At 40.1% G+C, this 14,063-nt stretch overlaps 1 pseudogene; it reads right to left on the bottom strand.

The window, feature by feature from the left end:
- Positions 1-1,720: 1,720 nt before the first annotated feature.
- On the bottom strand, positions 1,721-2,533 carry LOC118894364 (annotated as a pseudogene).
- Positions 2,534-14,063: the final 11,530 nt, after the last annotated feature.

Genomic DNA, 14,063 nt, shown 5'->3' with positions numbered 1-14,063 from the left:
GTTCCTATAAAAGGGTTTCATCTTCAAGAAATTCATGGAAAAGACTCTGACAAGTACAGGTTTCTGGTAACTGACTGTACTGCTGAACTGAATGAATAAGCATTTTCAGAACTCTAATGAAAAACTGATGAACTCATAAAAGTGCTAAAAAAAATCAAGATAAAAAAAATTTAATTACATGGGACTGAGTGAACTGATGAGGATGAGTATAATTTTTGTGATTTTCTGTCTGAATTAAAATAAAAAATCCCAGAAGGTCTCAGAGGCAAAGAATATACAAATCAATTTTCACTGCAAAGTAAAGGAGCTGTTACAGTGGAGGATTACTGGACTGAATGTCAATATTATGACATAGTATGAGTGTATTTCATGTTTGGTAATTGCAATCACTGTTGCTTTTGTTGTGGTCATCCAGGTACAATGCTTGGTGTCAGTCTATTTATCTCTTGTAAAAATAAAATACAGTGTGTGTGTGTGAAAAAAAAAAAAAAGATAGCAAACCAAGAACTGGAAAGAACTGGGGCAACTCCTCTTCCATATTTCCTACGCACTCAACTCCACCCTGGGAAACAGAAGCTTAGTCTAGGGGAAGTCATGATGCAAGCAGAATGTGGTGGTATGCCCGACCACAACCGGTGGGTGGCCTGGCACGTTTGTGGAATGGTGAGGCTCTTGGCGGGTAGTTCGAGCAGGGATGAGAAAAATAACTGTAGACCACACATAAAATCGGAAACCAATTGAACTTGTATTCACACCAACTACACGACTCTTCTTAGTAGCCTTATGGGAATGGATAAAGTGGTGAGCCAAGATAACACTGATTAGACTTAGCAATGTTACTTTTAAATAAAACCAACCCTATTTTCCCCAAGGTGGCTTAGATTTCATAACGGGTCACAAACTAATACTACAAATAAAACATTTAAAATTTTGATCCAAGCCCCTTCTATCCTCCCACACTTGAAAGGGACCTGATGAACACCAATTTCCCAATCCTAGCATCACTAGCTTACAAACCTTAGGGTTAAAAACTCCCTTCTCATTTACCTAATGTTCAATTTCCATCAGTTTCAATATACACTAGTGCAAATACCATGACTATTTTGCATGAAGTTAAGTATTCTACAGATCAGAGTCACAGGGTTGAACCAGGAGCTCCCACATTTTATGTGAACTTCAGTGGTACCATCGAGGCCAAGGCAATTTAATTTAGGCTAACCAGGATTTGTTTCAATTTGTAAGAGAAACATCTTGCAACAGGTTTATTCAATTCTCTTAAAAAATGGTGGCATTCCTTTACTTTCCGCCTTTTGGAAGCAGCAGTTACATATATGGAATAGCAGATTAAGTCTAAAAATGTCGGCCCTAGTCAACTTTATTTTTCGGCATTATGATCATGATAAAGGATCATGACATCCTTCACATTTCCAAGGAAAACCCAATTTAAAGTTTGTCCTTGCCAAACTCCATAAAACAGCCACTTTAGAGTAAACAAGCAGAGCATTGCATCACCCCAATAAAGCTGTAGATTTCATCACATGCACCAACAAATCTACATGGCTAGTTTCTACGCTCCTCTTTTACAGAATTTTACACCTATTGTTACCAGACAGCAGTTTAAACATGGACATATCAGCTGCCTAATAAAGCAAAAGCAAAGGCATTTCCCTTATTAGAAACAAGATACACCATCACTTAAAATCTTCAAACATTATTGCACTTTAACTTTCAGAATTTGACAATGCATTCAATGAAGCAATCTGCAGACAACTAGTTTTAACAGACAGATTAAAAAACACTTTTAAGCAGACGTGGATGTCCTAAACTGTTTATTAGGTAAGAATTTTACAAACATTACTTATATTAGTGGTAGCGGTGGAGCTGGAGAGTATTGCGCCTTCCCCAGGCTGTGTGGCGAGAACCACCGATCGATCGTGTGGTGGAACTTGTGGCCCTTGCCGAGGCCGCGGCTCTTCCTGCCTACAGACATCAGCCCCCTCATCTCCTTGTGCTTGTGGACTGGTTCGGTGATCCACTGGGTGTCAGGGTTTCTTCTGATAGCTTTATGGAAGGGGTCAATGAGGATAACCTCAAAAAATTTGTACGTAGAATCTTCACCCACTCAGTAAGAATTCAGGACCCTCAGGGCCCCAGAGTGGCGTCCAGCTCTCTCCTTGGCAACAGACCGAAGGCTCCGGGCAAGCTTGAGCTGGTTGACGCCATGGTGGACGGGCTTGCAGTAGGTGACGCCCTTTGGGACCGGGCATTTGCGGCCACCGCGGCGCCCGCGAACCCGATATATCACAGAACCTTGCTTGGCCTTGTAGCCCAGCCTGCGCGCCTTGTCAGGCCGGGTGGGGCACGGGGCCCGGTGCAGCGCTGAGAGCTGGCAGTACTGCCAGCAGCGCACCCTGAGCAGAAAGCGCATCACGTCCGACTGCTTCTTCCTCCACGGCTCCTGGATGTACTTGTAAGCGCCCATCTCGGCTCGCCTGATGGCTGCTGCCAAACGGAAAGGAAGGACCCTTTCTCCCCCATTACCAACATTTTTACTGTCTGTGAGAACTTAAGTGACAAAGTACTTCTTGGTAAATTCATGGGTCATTTGAGATGTTGAGTTACTTTAGATATTTTTCAAATAAGTAAATAATATTCATGTATAAAACTAGAGAAAGGGGGCTTCCTTGGTGGTGCAGTGGTTGAGAGTCTGCCTGCCAATGCAGGGGACACGGGTTCGAGCCCTGGTCTGGGAGGATCCCACATGCCGCAGAGCAACTGGGCCCGTGAGCCGCAATTACTGAGCCTGCGCGTCTGGAGCCTGTGCTCCGCAACAAGAGAGGCCGCGATAGTGAGAGGCCCGCGCACCGCGATGAAGAGTGGCCCCTGCTTGCCGCAACTAGAGAAAGCCCTTGCACAGAAACGAAGACCCAACACAGCTATAAATAAATAAATTTAAAAGTAATATTATTTTTTAAAAAAACTGGAGAAAGAAAGAATAATGAAACGTGCTTGTTGATAGCAATACATTTTACGTTTTAAAGATTTTTAAAAGGTCTGTGACCTGTAGGATTAATTATTAGAGTGCCCTCTCTTCTCCCTTCCCCTCCTCTCCTCTTCTTCTCTCATCATTTTAATTGTTTGGCTTTTGGAGGCAGTATTGTCCCTTCTGACATGCCAAGAGCCACATGAAAGAGAAAAATCTGTGCTTTGGTTCTGGCTTTTTGTTCCCACCATTCGCTCCTAATTGACTTCACACATACTTGCCATCCTGCAATAGTACAAATCATGAATAAAAATAATTTTGATGTTTTGGAGTACATTAGGAGAACTTAATAGAGTTTTATTTCCTATCATTCCCATCATATCTGTGTTAAGATACAGGTATAAGGATAGAAATGGCTGGTGGGTTTTTTGTTTTTTTTTAATTGGTAATGCAGGAAGGTTTTCACAAAAATAAGATAATTAGTGAAACTTGTATCTAGAGCACTTAATGGTCTCTGTTTTCAATCTGATTCTTGATTTCATTTTTCTCTGGATTATAGTGGCCTTCTACAGCTATTACTAAATTACTTTACAGAAATAAGCTGGTTTATTTCTGGTGGAAAGCTACAGTGTCTCTTGAGTTCCATATTTGAACATTCTTTGTAAATAGTTGTCTGGATGGATTATGATAAAGAAGATGCTACCAATGAAATAGAAAACCAACTACATGATATAAGACTGTGATCCTCATGACCACTCTAGAAGGCACTTCCATACATAAATCATAAAGGTCATATTCACTGAATGCAGTGCCAATGCCCCATTTTTATGCCTGTGACTCAACAAAGGTCTTTTCAGTTTATAGAAGCAGTTTGGGATTTGTATTTACAACTTCTTTGATGGTTACCTGCATGCCAATTGCTGGCAACAGACTTTGTCATTAAAACCTGACTCCTAGGTTAAGGAGCTACAGTGTGGTTTATTCTTTACCTACTTGGATAAACTAACTTGTAATAGAAATGTACTTGGGTTAATCCTGAAATGTGTCATTTTTGAATAATCTTAATCCTAAAAGCAATACAGAATTGTGATTTATTAATTTTAAATTAAAATATTCACATCTTGTTGCAAGAAAAATTATATCTGAAAAAAAAAGAGAGTGAGAGTTTGAAAGAGCCAGGAATAATGATCCAAAATAAATTCATACATAATGATTACAATTGCTGTTATTACAATGATACCATACTTCAATTTTTTAAACTCTTAGGTAATAAAGTTAGATGAAATATAAAACCTTCAAGTAGTGTATCTACATTTTCATATTCCATTATGTCCTAATTATTAGTATTAATGCAGTTAGTCATAAGAAATGAGAAGTTGCAGACTTACTACAGAATGGACTTGAGGACACGGGTAGGGGTGAGGGTATGCTGGGATGAAGTGAGAGAGTGGCATGGACTTATATATCCTACCAAATGTAAAATAGATAGCTAGTGGGAAGCAGCCACATAGCACAGGGAGATCAGCTCGGTGCTTTGTGACCACCTAGAGGGGTGGGATAGGGAGGGTGGGAGAGAGGGAGACACAAGAGGGAAGAGATATGGGGATATATGTATATGTATAGCTGATTGACCTTGTTATAAAGCAGAAACTAACACACCATTGTAAAGCAATTATACTCCAATAAAGATGTTAAAAAAAAAAAAAGAAAGAAATGAGAAGTATTTTTAGTTGTAAATAAAGCACTAGAGCTGTTTATGGAAATCTAGTGGGAAAGTCAAAAGTTTATAAACATTTTACAGCTGTGCATGTGTGTGCTATATCAATGAAGAGAAAAAGGTCTGTAGATTGACTTAGTATCTACATTACATATACTATTTCATGAGGATGTTTAAATCTAATTTAAGCTGTAGAAGGGGGGTTGAATTTAAACATGTATAGGGCTCATCGTGGAGGGAAAAAATGAAGTTATTAAATGAATTGTAAAATAGGTAGGGATTACATAGGATACCGATTTTTTTTTTTTTATTAAAAAAATTTGTTTTGGCTACACCACACAGCATTCAGGATCTTAGTTCCCTGACCAGGCATTGAAACCATGCCCCCTGCAGTGGAAACACAGAGTCTTAACCACTGGACCACCAGGGAAGGCCCAGGATACCGATTCTATACTATTTACTATTAGAAATAATTCTAGTGGGTAGAGAGAGACTTCTCTCAAACTATGTTGCTCAAATAGTTATCTGAAAGATCTTTTTTTTTTAAGATTAATTCGTTCAGTTAAATTACTTTGCAGCCACCATAGTAACAATTGATTAAGGGAAGAATCACCCAGAGATTTTAACACCATTGGGTAAAAGTGTGTTGGGAAACAGGGTTTTAACAGAGTTTCAAAGTATCTCCTCAAAAATTACCTATAAATTACAAAAGGCAAGAAAAGTACAATGGAGAAATGATGGACACAGCTTAATCAAGTGATCAAAATTAATATCAACAATGATAGGATAAACTAAAACCATATACCTCCTGATGTTATGCATGAGAAAACTCAACATCACTTATATGGTAGTCCTCCTCAAAATCCATGACCTAAATCTAATAATGAGGAAACAATCATATAAACCAAAATTTGGGGACAGTCTAAAAAGCAACAGGCCTGTGCTCCTCAAAAATATGAATTTCATGAAAAACAAAGAAAAACTGAAGAACTGAGACAAACACTCTAACAAGACATGACAGCTCAAGGCAGTGCATGATCTTGGATTGGGGGAAAATGCTAGAAAAGACATTAAGACAATAGGTAAAATTTGAATACGGACTGAATATTATATAATTATTCTGTATCAATGTTAAATCTCCTGATTTCAATCATTGTATTATAGTCACAGAAGAGAATGTCGTTGTTATTAATAAATACACATAATACATTATGGGGCAGAGGGTCTTGAGGTCAGCAACTTGCAAATATTCAGCAGAATTATAATAATTCAGAGAGAGAGAAGGGAGGAATAAAACACTGCAATACTCTTGCAACTTTTTATTGGGTGTCTACTGCTTGCCAGACAATATGTCAGGCTCTAGAAATAACAGATTAATGAAATATTTCTTTTCCTCAGAGGACTTGGAGCTCTCGTGGAGAGAAAGAGATGGATATGCTGCAGTATCATGGGGTGAGCAAAATAATATTGAAATCTACACAAGGTCCTGAGGAGTACAGTGGGGAAAACCTCTCTGCACTTGGTTGAAGGCTTCACAGAGCAGATGATGTTGGAGTTGGGACTCAAAGGATGAGGAGAAATTTGTAAGTGAGCAAGAGGAGAAAGGGGGTTCCAGGCAGAAGGACAGCATGTGCAAGGGCACAGGAGAGGTATTAGGCACCCCAAACAGAACCCATCCAAGGCCTCAAGAGCCTACATTTGGCATGCAGACGACTTGGTTAAGCCTGCCTTGGTGCTCGCAAGGCAAGCTGTATGAGCTCTTAAGGTATGATGAGTCTAATAGCGACCTTGCTTTTCTGAAATGCCTGAACTAAGAGGGAGGGATAGAAAAGGGGACCTGGGCAGAGTTTCTCCATCTTCAACCATAAACCTCTTTAACTCCATTTAATTTGACCAACAGTGCTTTGTATACCAGTGTCCAAGGTTTCTGTTCTTCCTCTGTGGACCACTCAACAATAAAATGGAAAGATGCCATCATTAATGTTCTATGCCAGGGCTCTCAGACTTGAGCATTGCATCAGAATCACCCAGAAGACCTGTCAAAACCCAGCTTCTGAAGCCCACCTCCAGAGGTTATGATTCAGTAGGTCTGGGGTGGGACCTGAGAATTTGCATGCTGAGCTGGTCCAAGGACCCACACTTTAAAAACCATTCTTTGGAGAGACATTCAAGATGGTGGAGGATTAAGACATGGAGATCACCTTCCTCCCAACAAATACATCAGAAATACATCTACATGTGGAACAACTCCTGCAGCACACCTACTGAATGCTGGCAGAGGACCTCAGACTTCCCAAAAGGTAAGAAACTTCTCATGTACCTGGGTAGGGTAAAAGAAAAACAAAAAAACAGAGACAAAAGAATAGGGACGGGACCTGCACCAGTGGGAGGGAGCTGTGAAGGAGGAAAAGTTTCCACACACTAGGAAGCCCCTTCACTGTCAGAGATGGAGGGTGGTGGGAGGGAAGCTTCAGAGCCACGGAGGAGAGCACAGCAACAGGGGTGCAGAAGGCAAAGCAGAGAGATTCTCGCACAGAGGATCAGTGCCGACCAGCACTCACCAGCCCGAGAGGATTGTCTGCTCACCCGCCGGGACGGGTGTGGACTGGGAGCTGAGGCTCGGGCTTCGGAGGTCAGATTCCAGGGAGAGGACTGGGGTTGGCTGCGTGAACACAGCCTGAAGTGGGCTAGTGCACCACAGCTAACCAGGAGGGAGTCCGGGGAAAAGTCTGGACCTGCCAAAGAGGCAAGAGACCATTGTTTCGTGGTGCATGAGGAGAGGGGATTCAGAGCACCGCCTAAACGAGCTCCAGAGACAGGCGTGAGCCGCGCCTATCAGTGCATACACCAGAGATGGGCATGAGACACTAAGGCTGCTGCTGCAGCCACCAAGAAGCCTGTGTGCAAGCACAGGTCACTATCCCCTCTCGGGAGCATGTGCAGCCCGCCACCTCCCCTCCGGGAGCCTGTGCAACCTGCCACAGCCAGGGTCCTGTGATTCAGGGACAACTTCTCCTAGAGAACACACTGCCCGCCTCAGGCTGGTGCAACGTCATGCTGGCCTCTGCTGTTGCAGCCTCGCCCTGCACTCCATACTCCTCCCTCCCCCTGGCCTGAGTGAGCCAGAGCCCCCTAAACAGCTGCTACTTTAACCCTGTCCTGTCTCAGTGAAGAACAGACACCCTCAGGAAACCTACACTCAGAGGCAGGACCAAATCCAAAGCTGAACCCCAGGAGCTGTGCAAACAAAAAGGGAAAGGGAAATTTCTCCCAGCAGCCACAGAAGCAGAGGATTCAATCTCCACAATCAACGTGATGTACCCTGGCATCTCTGGAATACCTGAATAGACAATGAATCATCCCAAAATTGAGGCAGTGAACTTTGGGAGCAACTGTAGATTTGGAGTTTGCTTTCTGCTTCCAATTTGTTTCTGGCTTTATGTTTATCTTACTTTAGTATTTAGAGTTTATTACCATTGGTAGACTTGTTTGTTGATTTGGTTGCTCTCTCCCTTTTTTTTTATATATAGTTTTTTTTTCCTTTTTCTGTTTTGGTGAGTGTGCATATGTATGCTTCTTTGTGTGATTTTGTCTGTATAGCTTTGCTTTAACCATTTGTCCTAGGGTTCTGTCTGTTCATTTTTGTTTTCTTTTGTTTTGTTTTCTACTATAGTTTTTAATGCTTCTTATCATTGGTGGATTTGTTTTTTGGTTTCATTGCTCTCTTCTTTCTTTCTTTTTTTTCCCTTTTTTTATTACTTTATAATTTTTTGATTTTTTATTTTAATAACTTTATTTAATTAATTTATTTATTTTTCTCTCTTTCTTTCTTTTTTTCTCCCTTTTCTTCTGAGCCATGTGGCTGACAGTGTCTTGGTGTTCCAGCCAGGAGTCAAGTCTGTGCCTATGAGGTGTGAGAGCCGAGTTCAGGACATTGGCCCACCAGAGACCTCCCAGCTCTATGTAATATCAAATGGGGAAAGCTCTCCCAGAGATCTCCATCTCAATGCTAAGACCCAGCTCCACTCAACGACCAGTAAGCTACAGTGCTGGACACCGTATGCCAAACAACTAGCAAGATAGGAACACAAACCCACCCATTAGCAGAGAGGCTGCCTAAAATCAAAATAAGGTCACAGACACCGCAAAACACACCACCAGAAATGGTTCTGCCTACCAGAAAGAGAAGATCCAGCCTCATCAGCCAGAACACAGGCACCAGTCCCCTCCACCAGGAAGCCTACACAACCGACTGAATGAACTTTAGCCACAGGGGGCAGACTCCAAAAACAATGGGAACTATGAACCGACAGCCTGCGAAAAGGAGACCCCAAACAGAGTAAGTGAAGCAAAAATGAGAAGACAGAGAAACACACAGCATATGAAGGAGCAAGGTAAAAACCCACCAGACCAAACAAATGAAGAGGAAATACGCAGTCTACCTGGAAAAGAATTCAGAGTAATGATAGTAAAGATGATCCAAAACCTTGGAAATAGAATGCAGAAAATAAAAGCAACATTGAACAAGGACCTAAAAAAACTAAAGAGCAAGCAAACAATGATGAACAACACAATAATGAAATTAAAAATTCTCTAGAAGGAATCAATAGCAGAATACCTGAGGCAGAAGAACGCATAAGTGACCTGGAAGATAAAATAGTGGAAATAACTACTGCAGAGCAGAATAAAGAAAAAAGAATGAAAAGGATTGAGGACAGCCTCAGAGACCACTGGGACAACATTAAATATACCAACATTTGATTATAGGGGTCTAAGAAAAAGAAGAGAAAAAGAAAGAGACTGAGAAAATATTTGAAGAGACTATAGTGGAAAACTTCACTAATATGGGAAAGGAAATAGTCAGTCAAGTCCAGGAAGTGCAGAGAGTCCCATACAGGATAAATGCAAGGAGAAACGTGCCAAGACACATATTAATCAAACTATCAAAAATTAAATACAGAGAAAAAATATTAAAAGCAGTGAGGGAAAAACAATAAATAACACACAAGGGAAGCCCCATAAGGTTAACACCTGATCTTTCAGCAGAAACTCTGCAAGTGAGAAGGGAGTGGCAGGACATATTTAAAGTGAAGAGAGGGAAAGAACTACAACTAAGATTTTTATACCCAGCAAGGATCTCATTCAGATTCGTCAGAGAAATTAAAACCTTTACAGACAAGCAAAAGCTAAGAGAATTCAGCACCACCAAACCAGCTTTACAACAAATGTTAAAGGAACTTCTCTAGACAGGAAACACAAGAGAAGGAAAAGACCTACAAAAACAAACCCAAAACAATTAAGAAAATGGTAATAGGAACATACATATTGATAACTACTTTAAATGTAAATGGATTAAATGATCCAATCAAAAGACATAGACTAGCTGAATGGATACAAAAACAATACCTGTATATATGCTGTCTACAAGAGACCCACTTCAGACTTAGGGACACATACACACTGAAAGTGAGGGGATGGAAGAAGATATTCCATGCAAATGGAAATCAAAAGAAAGCTGGAGTAGCAATTCTCATATCAGACAAAATAGACTTTAAAATAAAGACTATTACAAGAGACAAAGAAGGACACGACATAATGATCAAGGGATCAATCCAAGAAGAAGATATAACAAATGTAAAGATTTATGCACCCAACATAGGAGCCCGTCAATACATAAGGCAAATGCTAACAGCCATAAAAGGGGAAATCGACAGTAACAAAATCATAGTAGAGGACTTTAACACCCCACTTTCACCAATGGACAGATCATCCAAAATGAAAATACAGAAGGAAACACAAGCTTTAAATGATACATTAAACAAGATGGACTTAACTGATATCTATAAGACATTCCATCCGAAACAACAGAATACACTTTCTTGTCATGTGCTCATGGAACGTTGGCCAAGATAGATCATATCTTGGGTCACAAATCAAGCGTTGGTAAATTAAGAAAATTGAAATTGTATCAAGTATCTTTTCTGACCACAACGCTATGAGACTAGATATCAATTACAGGAAAAAAATCTGTAAAAAATACAGACACATGGAGGCTAAACAATACACTACTAAATAACCAAGAGATCACTGAAGAAATCAAAGAGGAAATCAAAAAATACACAGAAAGAAATGACAATGAAAACACGACCACCTGAAACCTATGGGATGCAGCAAAAGCAGTTCTAAGAGGGAAGTTCATAGCAGTACAATCCTACCTCAAGAGACAAGAAACATCTCAAATACACAACCTAACCTTACACCTAAAGCAATTAGAGAAAGAAGAACAAAAAAAGCCCAAAGTTAGCAGAAGGAGAAATCATAAAGATCAGATCAGAAATAAATGAAAAAGAAATGAAAGAAACAATAGCAAAGATCAACAAAACTAACAGCTGCTTCTTTGAGAAAGTAAACAAAATTGATAAACCATTAGCCAGACTCATCAAGAAAAAAAGGGAGAAGACTCAAATCAATAGAATTAGAAAGAAAAAGGAGAAGTAACAACTGATGATGCAGAAATAAAAAGGATCATAAGAGATTACTACAAGCAACTATATGCAAAAAAAAAAGGACAATCTGGAAGAAATGGACAAATTCTTAGAAAAGCACAACCTTCCAAGACTGAACCAGGAAGAAATAGAAAATATAAACAGACCAATCACAGGCACTGAAATTGAGACTGAAATTAAAAATCTTCCAATAAACAAAACCCCAGGGCCAGATTGCTTCACAGGCGAATTCTACCAAACATTTTAAAAGGGCTAACACCTATACTTCTCAAACTCTTCCAAAATATACCAGAGGGAGGAACACCCCCAAACTCATTCTACGAGGCCACCATCACCCTGATAACAAAAGCAGACACAGATATCACAAAGATAGTAAACTACAGACCAATATCACTGAGAAACATACATGCAAAAATCCTCAACAAAATACTAGCAAACAGAATCTAACAGCACATTAAAACATCATACACTATGATCAGGTGGGGTTTATCCAAGGAATGCCAGGATTCTTCAATATGTGCAAATCAATCAATGTGATACACCTTATTAACAAATTGAAGGAGAAAAACCATATGATAATCTCAATAGATGCAGAAAGTGTTTTTGACAAAATTCAACACCCATTTATGGTAAAAATAATAACCCTCCAAAAGCAGGCATAGAGGGAACTTACCTCAACATAATAAAGACCATATATGACACACTCACAGCCAACATCATTCTCAATGGTGAAAAACTGAAACCATTTCCTCTAAGATCAGGAACAAGACAAGGTTGTGCACTCTCACCACTATTATTCAAAATAGTCTTCGAAGTTTTAGCCACAGCAGTCAGAGAAGAAAAAGAAATAAAAGAAATCCAAATCGGAAAAGAAGAAGTAAAACCATCACTGTTTGCAGATGACGTGGTACTATACATAGAGAATCCTAAAGATGCTACCAGAAAACTAGTAGAGCTAATCAATGAATTTGGTAAAGTAGCAGGATACAAAATTAATGCACAGAAATCTCATGCATTCCTATACACTAATGATGAAAAATCTGAAAGAGAAATTAAGAAAACACTCCCATTTACCATTGCAACAAAAAGGATAAAATACCTACGAATAAACCTACCTAAAGAGACAACAGACCTGTATGCAGAAAACTATGACACTGATGAAAGAAATTAAGAATGATACAAACAGAGGGAGAGATAAACCATGTTCTTGTATTGGAAGAATCAACATTGTGAAATGACTATACTACCCAAAGTAATCTACAGATTCAATGCAATCCCTATCAAACTACCAATGGCATTTTTCACAGACTACGACAAAAAATTTCACAATTTGTATGGAAACACAAAAGACCCCGAATAGCCAAAGCAATCTTGAGAAAGAAAAACAGAGCAGGAGGAATCAGGATCCTGGACTTCAGACTATACTACAAAGCTACAGTAATCAAGACAGAATGGTACTGGCACAAAAACAGAAATATAGATCAATGGAACATGATAGAAAGCCCAAAGACAAACCCAAGCACATATGGTCACTTTATTTTTGATAAAGGAGGCAAGAATATACAATGGAGAAAAGACAGCCTCTTCAGTAAGTGGTGCTGGGAAAACTGGACAGCTATATGTAAAAGAATGAAATTAGAACACTCCCTAACACCATACACAAAAATAAACTCAGAATGGATTAAAGACCTAAATGTAAGGCCAGGCACTATAAAACTCTTTGAGGAAAACGTAGGCAGAACACTCCATGACATAAATCACATCAAGATCTTTTTTGACCCACCTCCTAGAGAAATGGAAATAAAAACACAAATAAACAAATGGGACCTAATGAAACTTAAAAGCTTTTGCACAACACAGGAAACCCTAAACAAGACCAAAAGACAACCCTCAGAATGGGAGAAAATATTTGCAAATGAAGCAAATGACAAAGGATTAATTTACAAAATTTACAAGCAGCTCATGCAGCTCAATACCAGAAAAAACAAACAACCCAATCCAAAAATGGGCAGAACACCAAAATAGACATTTCTCCAAAGAAGATATACAGATTGCCAACAAACACATGAAAGAATGCTCAACATCACTAATCATTAGAGAAATGCAAATCAAAACTGCAATGAGGTATCACCTCACACCGGTCAGAATGGCCATCACCAAAAAATCTAGAAACAATAAATGCTGGAGAGGGTGTGGAGAAAAGGGAACCCTCTTGCACTGTTGGTGGAAATGTAAACTGACACAGCCACTATGGAGAACAGTATGGAGGTTCCTTAAAAAACTAAACATAGAACTACCATATGACCCAGCAATCCCACTACTGGGCATATACCCTGAGAAAACCATAATTCAAAAAGAGTCATGTGAGGAACAAAGATGGCGTAGTAGAAGGACGTGCTCTCACTCCCTCTTGCGAGAGCACCAGAATCACAACTAGCTGCTGGACAATCATCGACAGCAAGACACTGGAACTCACCAAAAAAATACCCCACATCCAAAGACAACGGAGAAGCCACAATGAGACAGTAGGAGGGGCGCAATCAGAATAAAATCAAATCCCATAACTGGTGGGTAGGTGACTCACAGAATGGCGAACAGTTATACCACAGAAGTCCACCCACTGGAGTGAAGATTCTGAGCCCCACGTCAGGCTTCCCAACCTGGTGGTCTGGCAAACGGGAGGAGGAATTCATAGAGAATCAGACTTTGAAGCCTAGTGGGAATTCATTGCAGGCCTTCGACAGGACTGGGGGAAACAGAGACCCCACTCTTGAAGGGTGCACACAAAACAGTGTGTGCATCGGGACCCAGGGGAAGGAGCAGTGACCCTGGGGGAGACTGAACCAGACCTACCTGC

This window comes from Balaenoptera musculus, chromosome 4, assembly GCF_009873245.2.
Source record: "Balaenoptera musculus isolate JJ_BM4_2016_0621 chromosome 4, mBalMus1.pri.v3, whole genome shotgun sequence".
NCBI classification, from domain to species: Eukaryota; Metazoa; Chordata; class Mammalia; order Artiodactyla; family Balaenopteridae; genus Balaenoptera; species Balaenoptera musculus.
The sequence above is the reverse complement of the archived record's forward strand: the minus strand, read 5'-3'. Positions and strand labels throughout refer to the sequence as shown.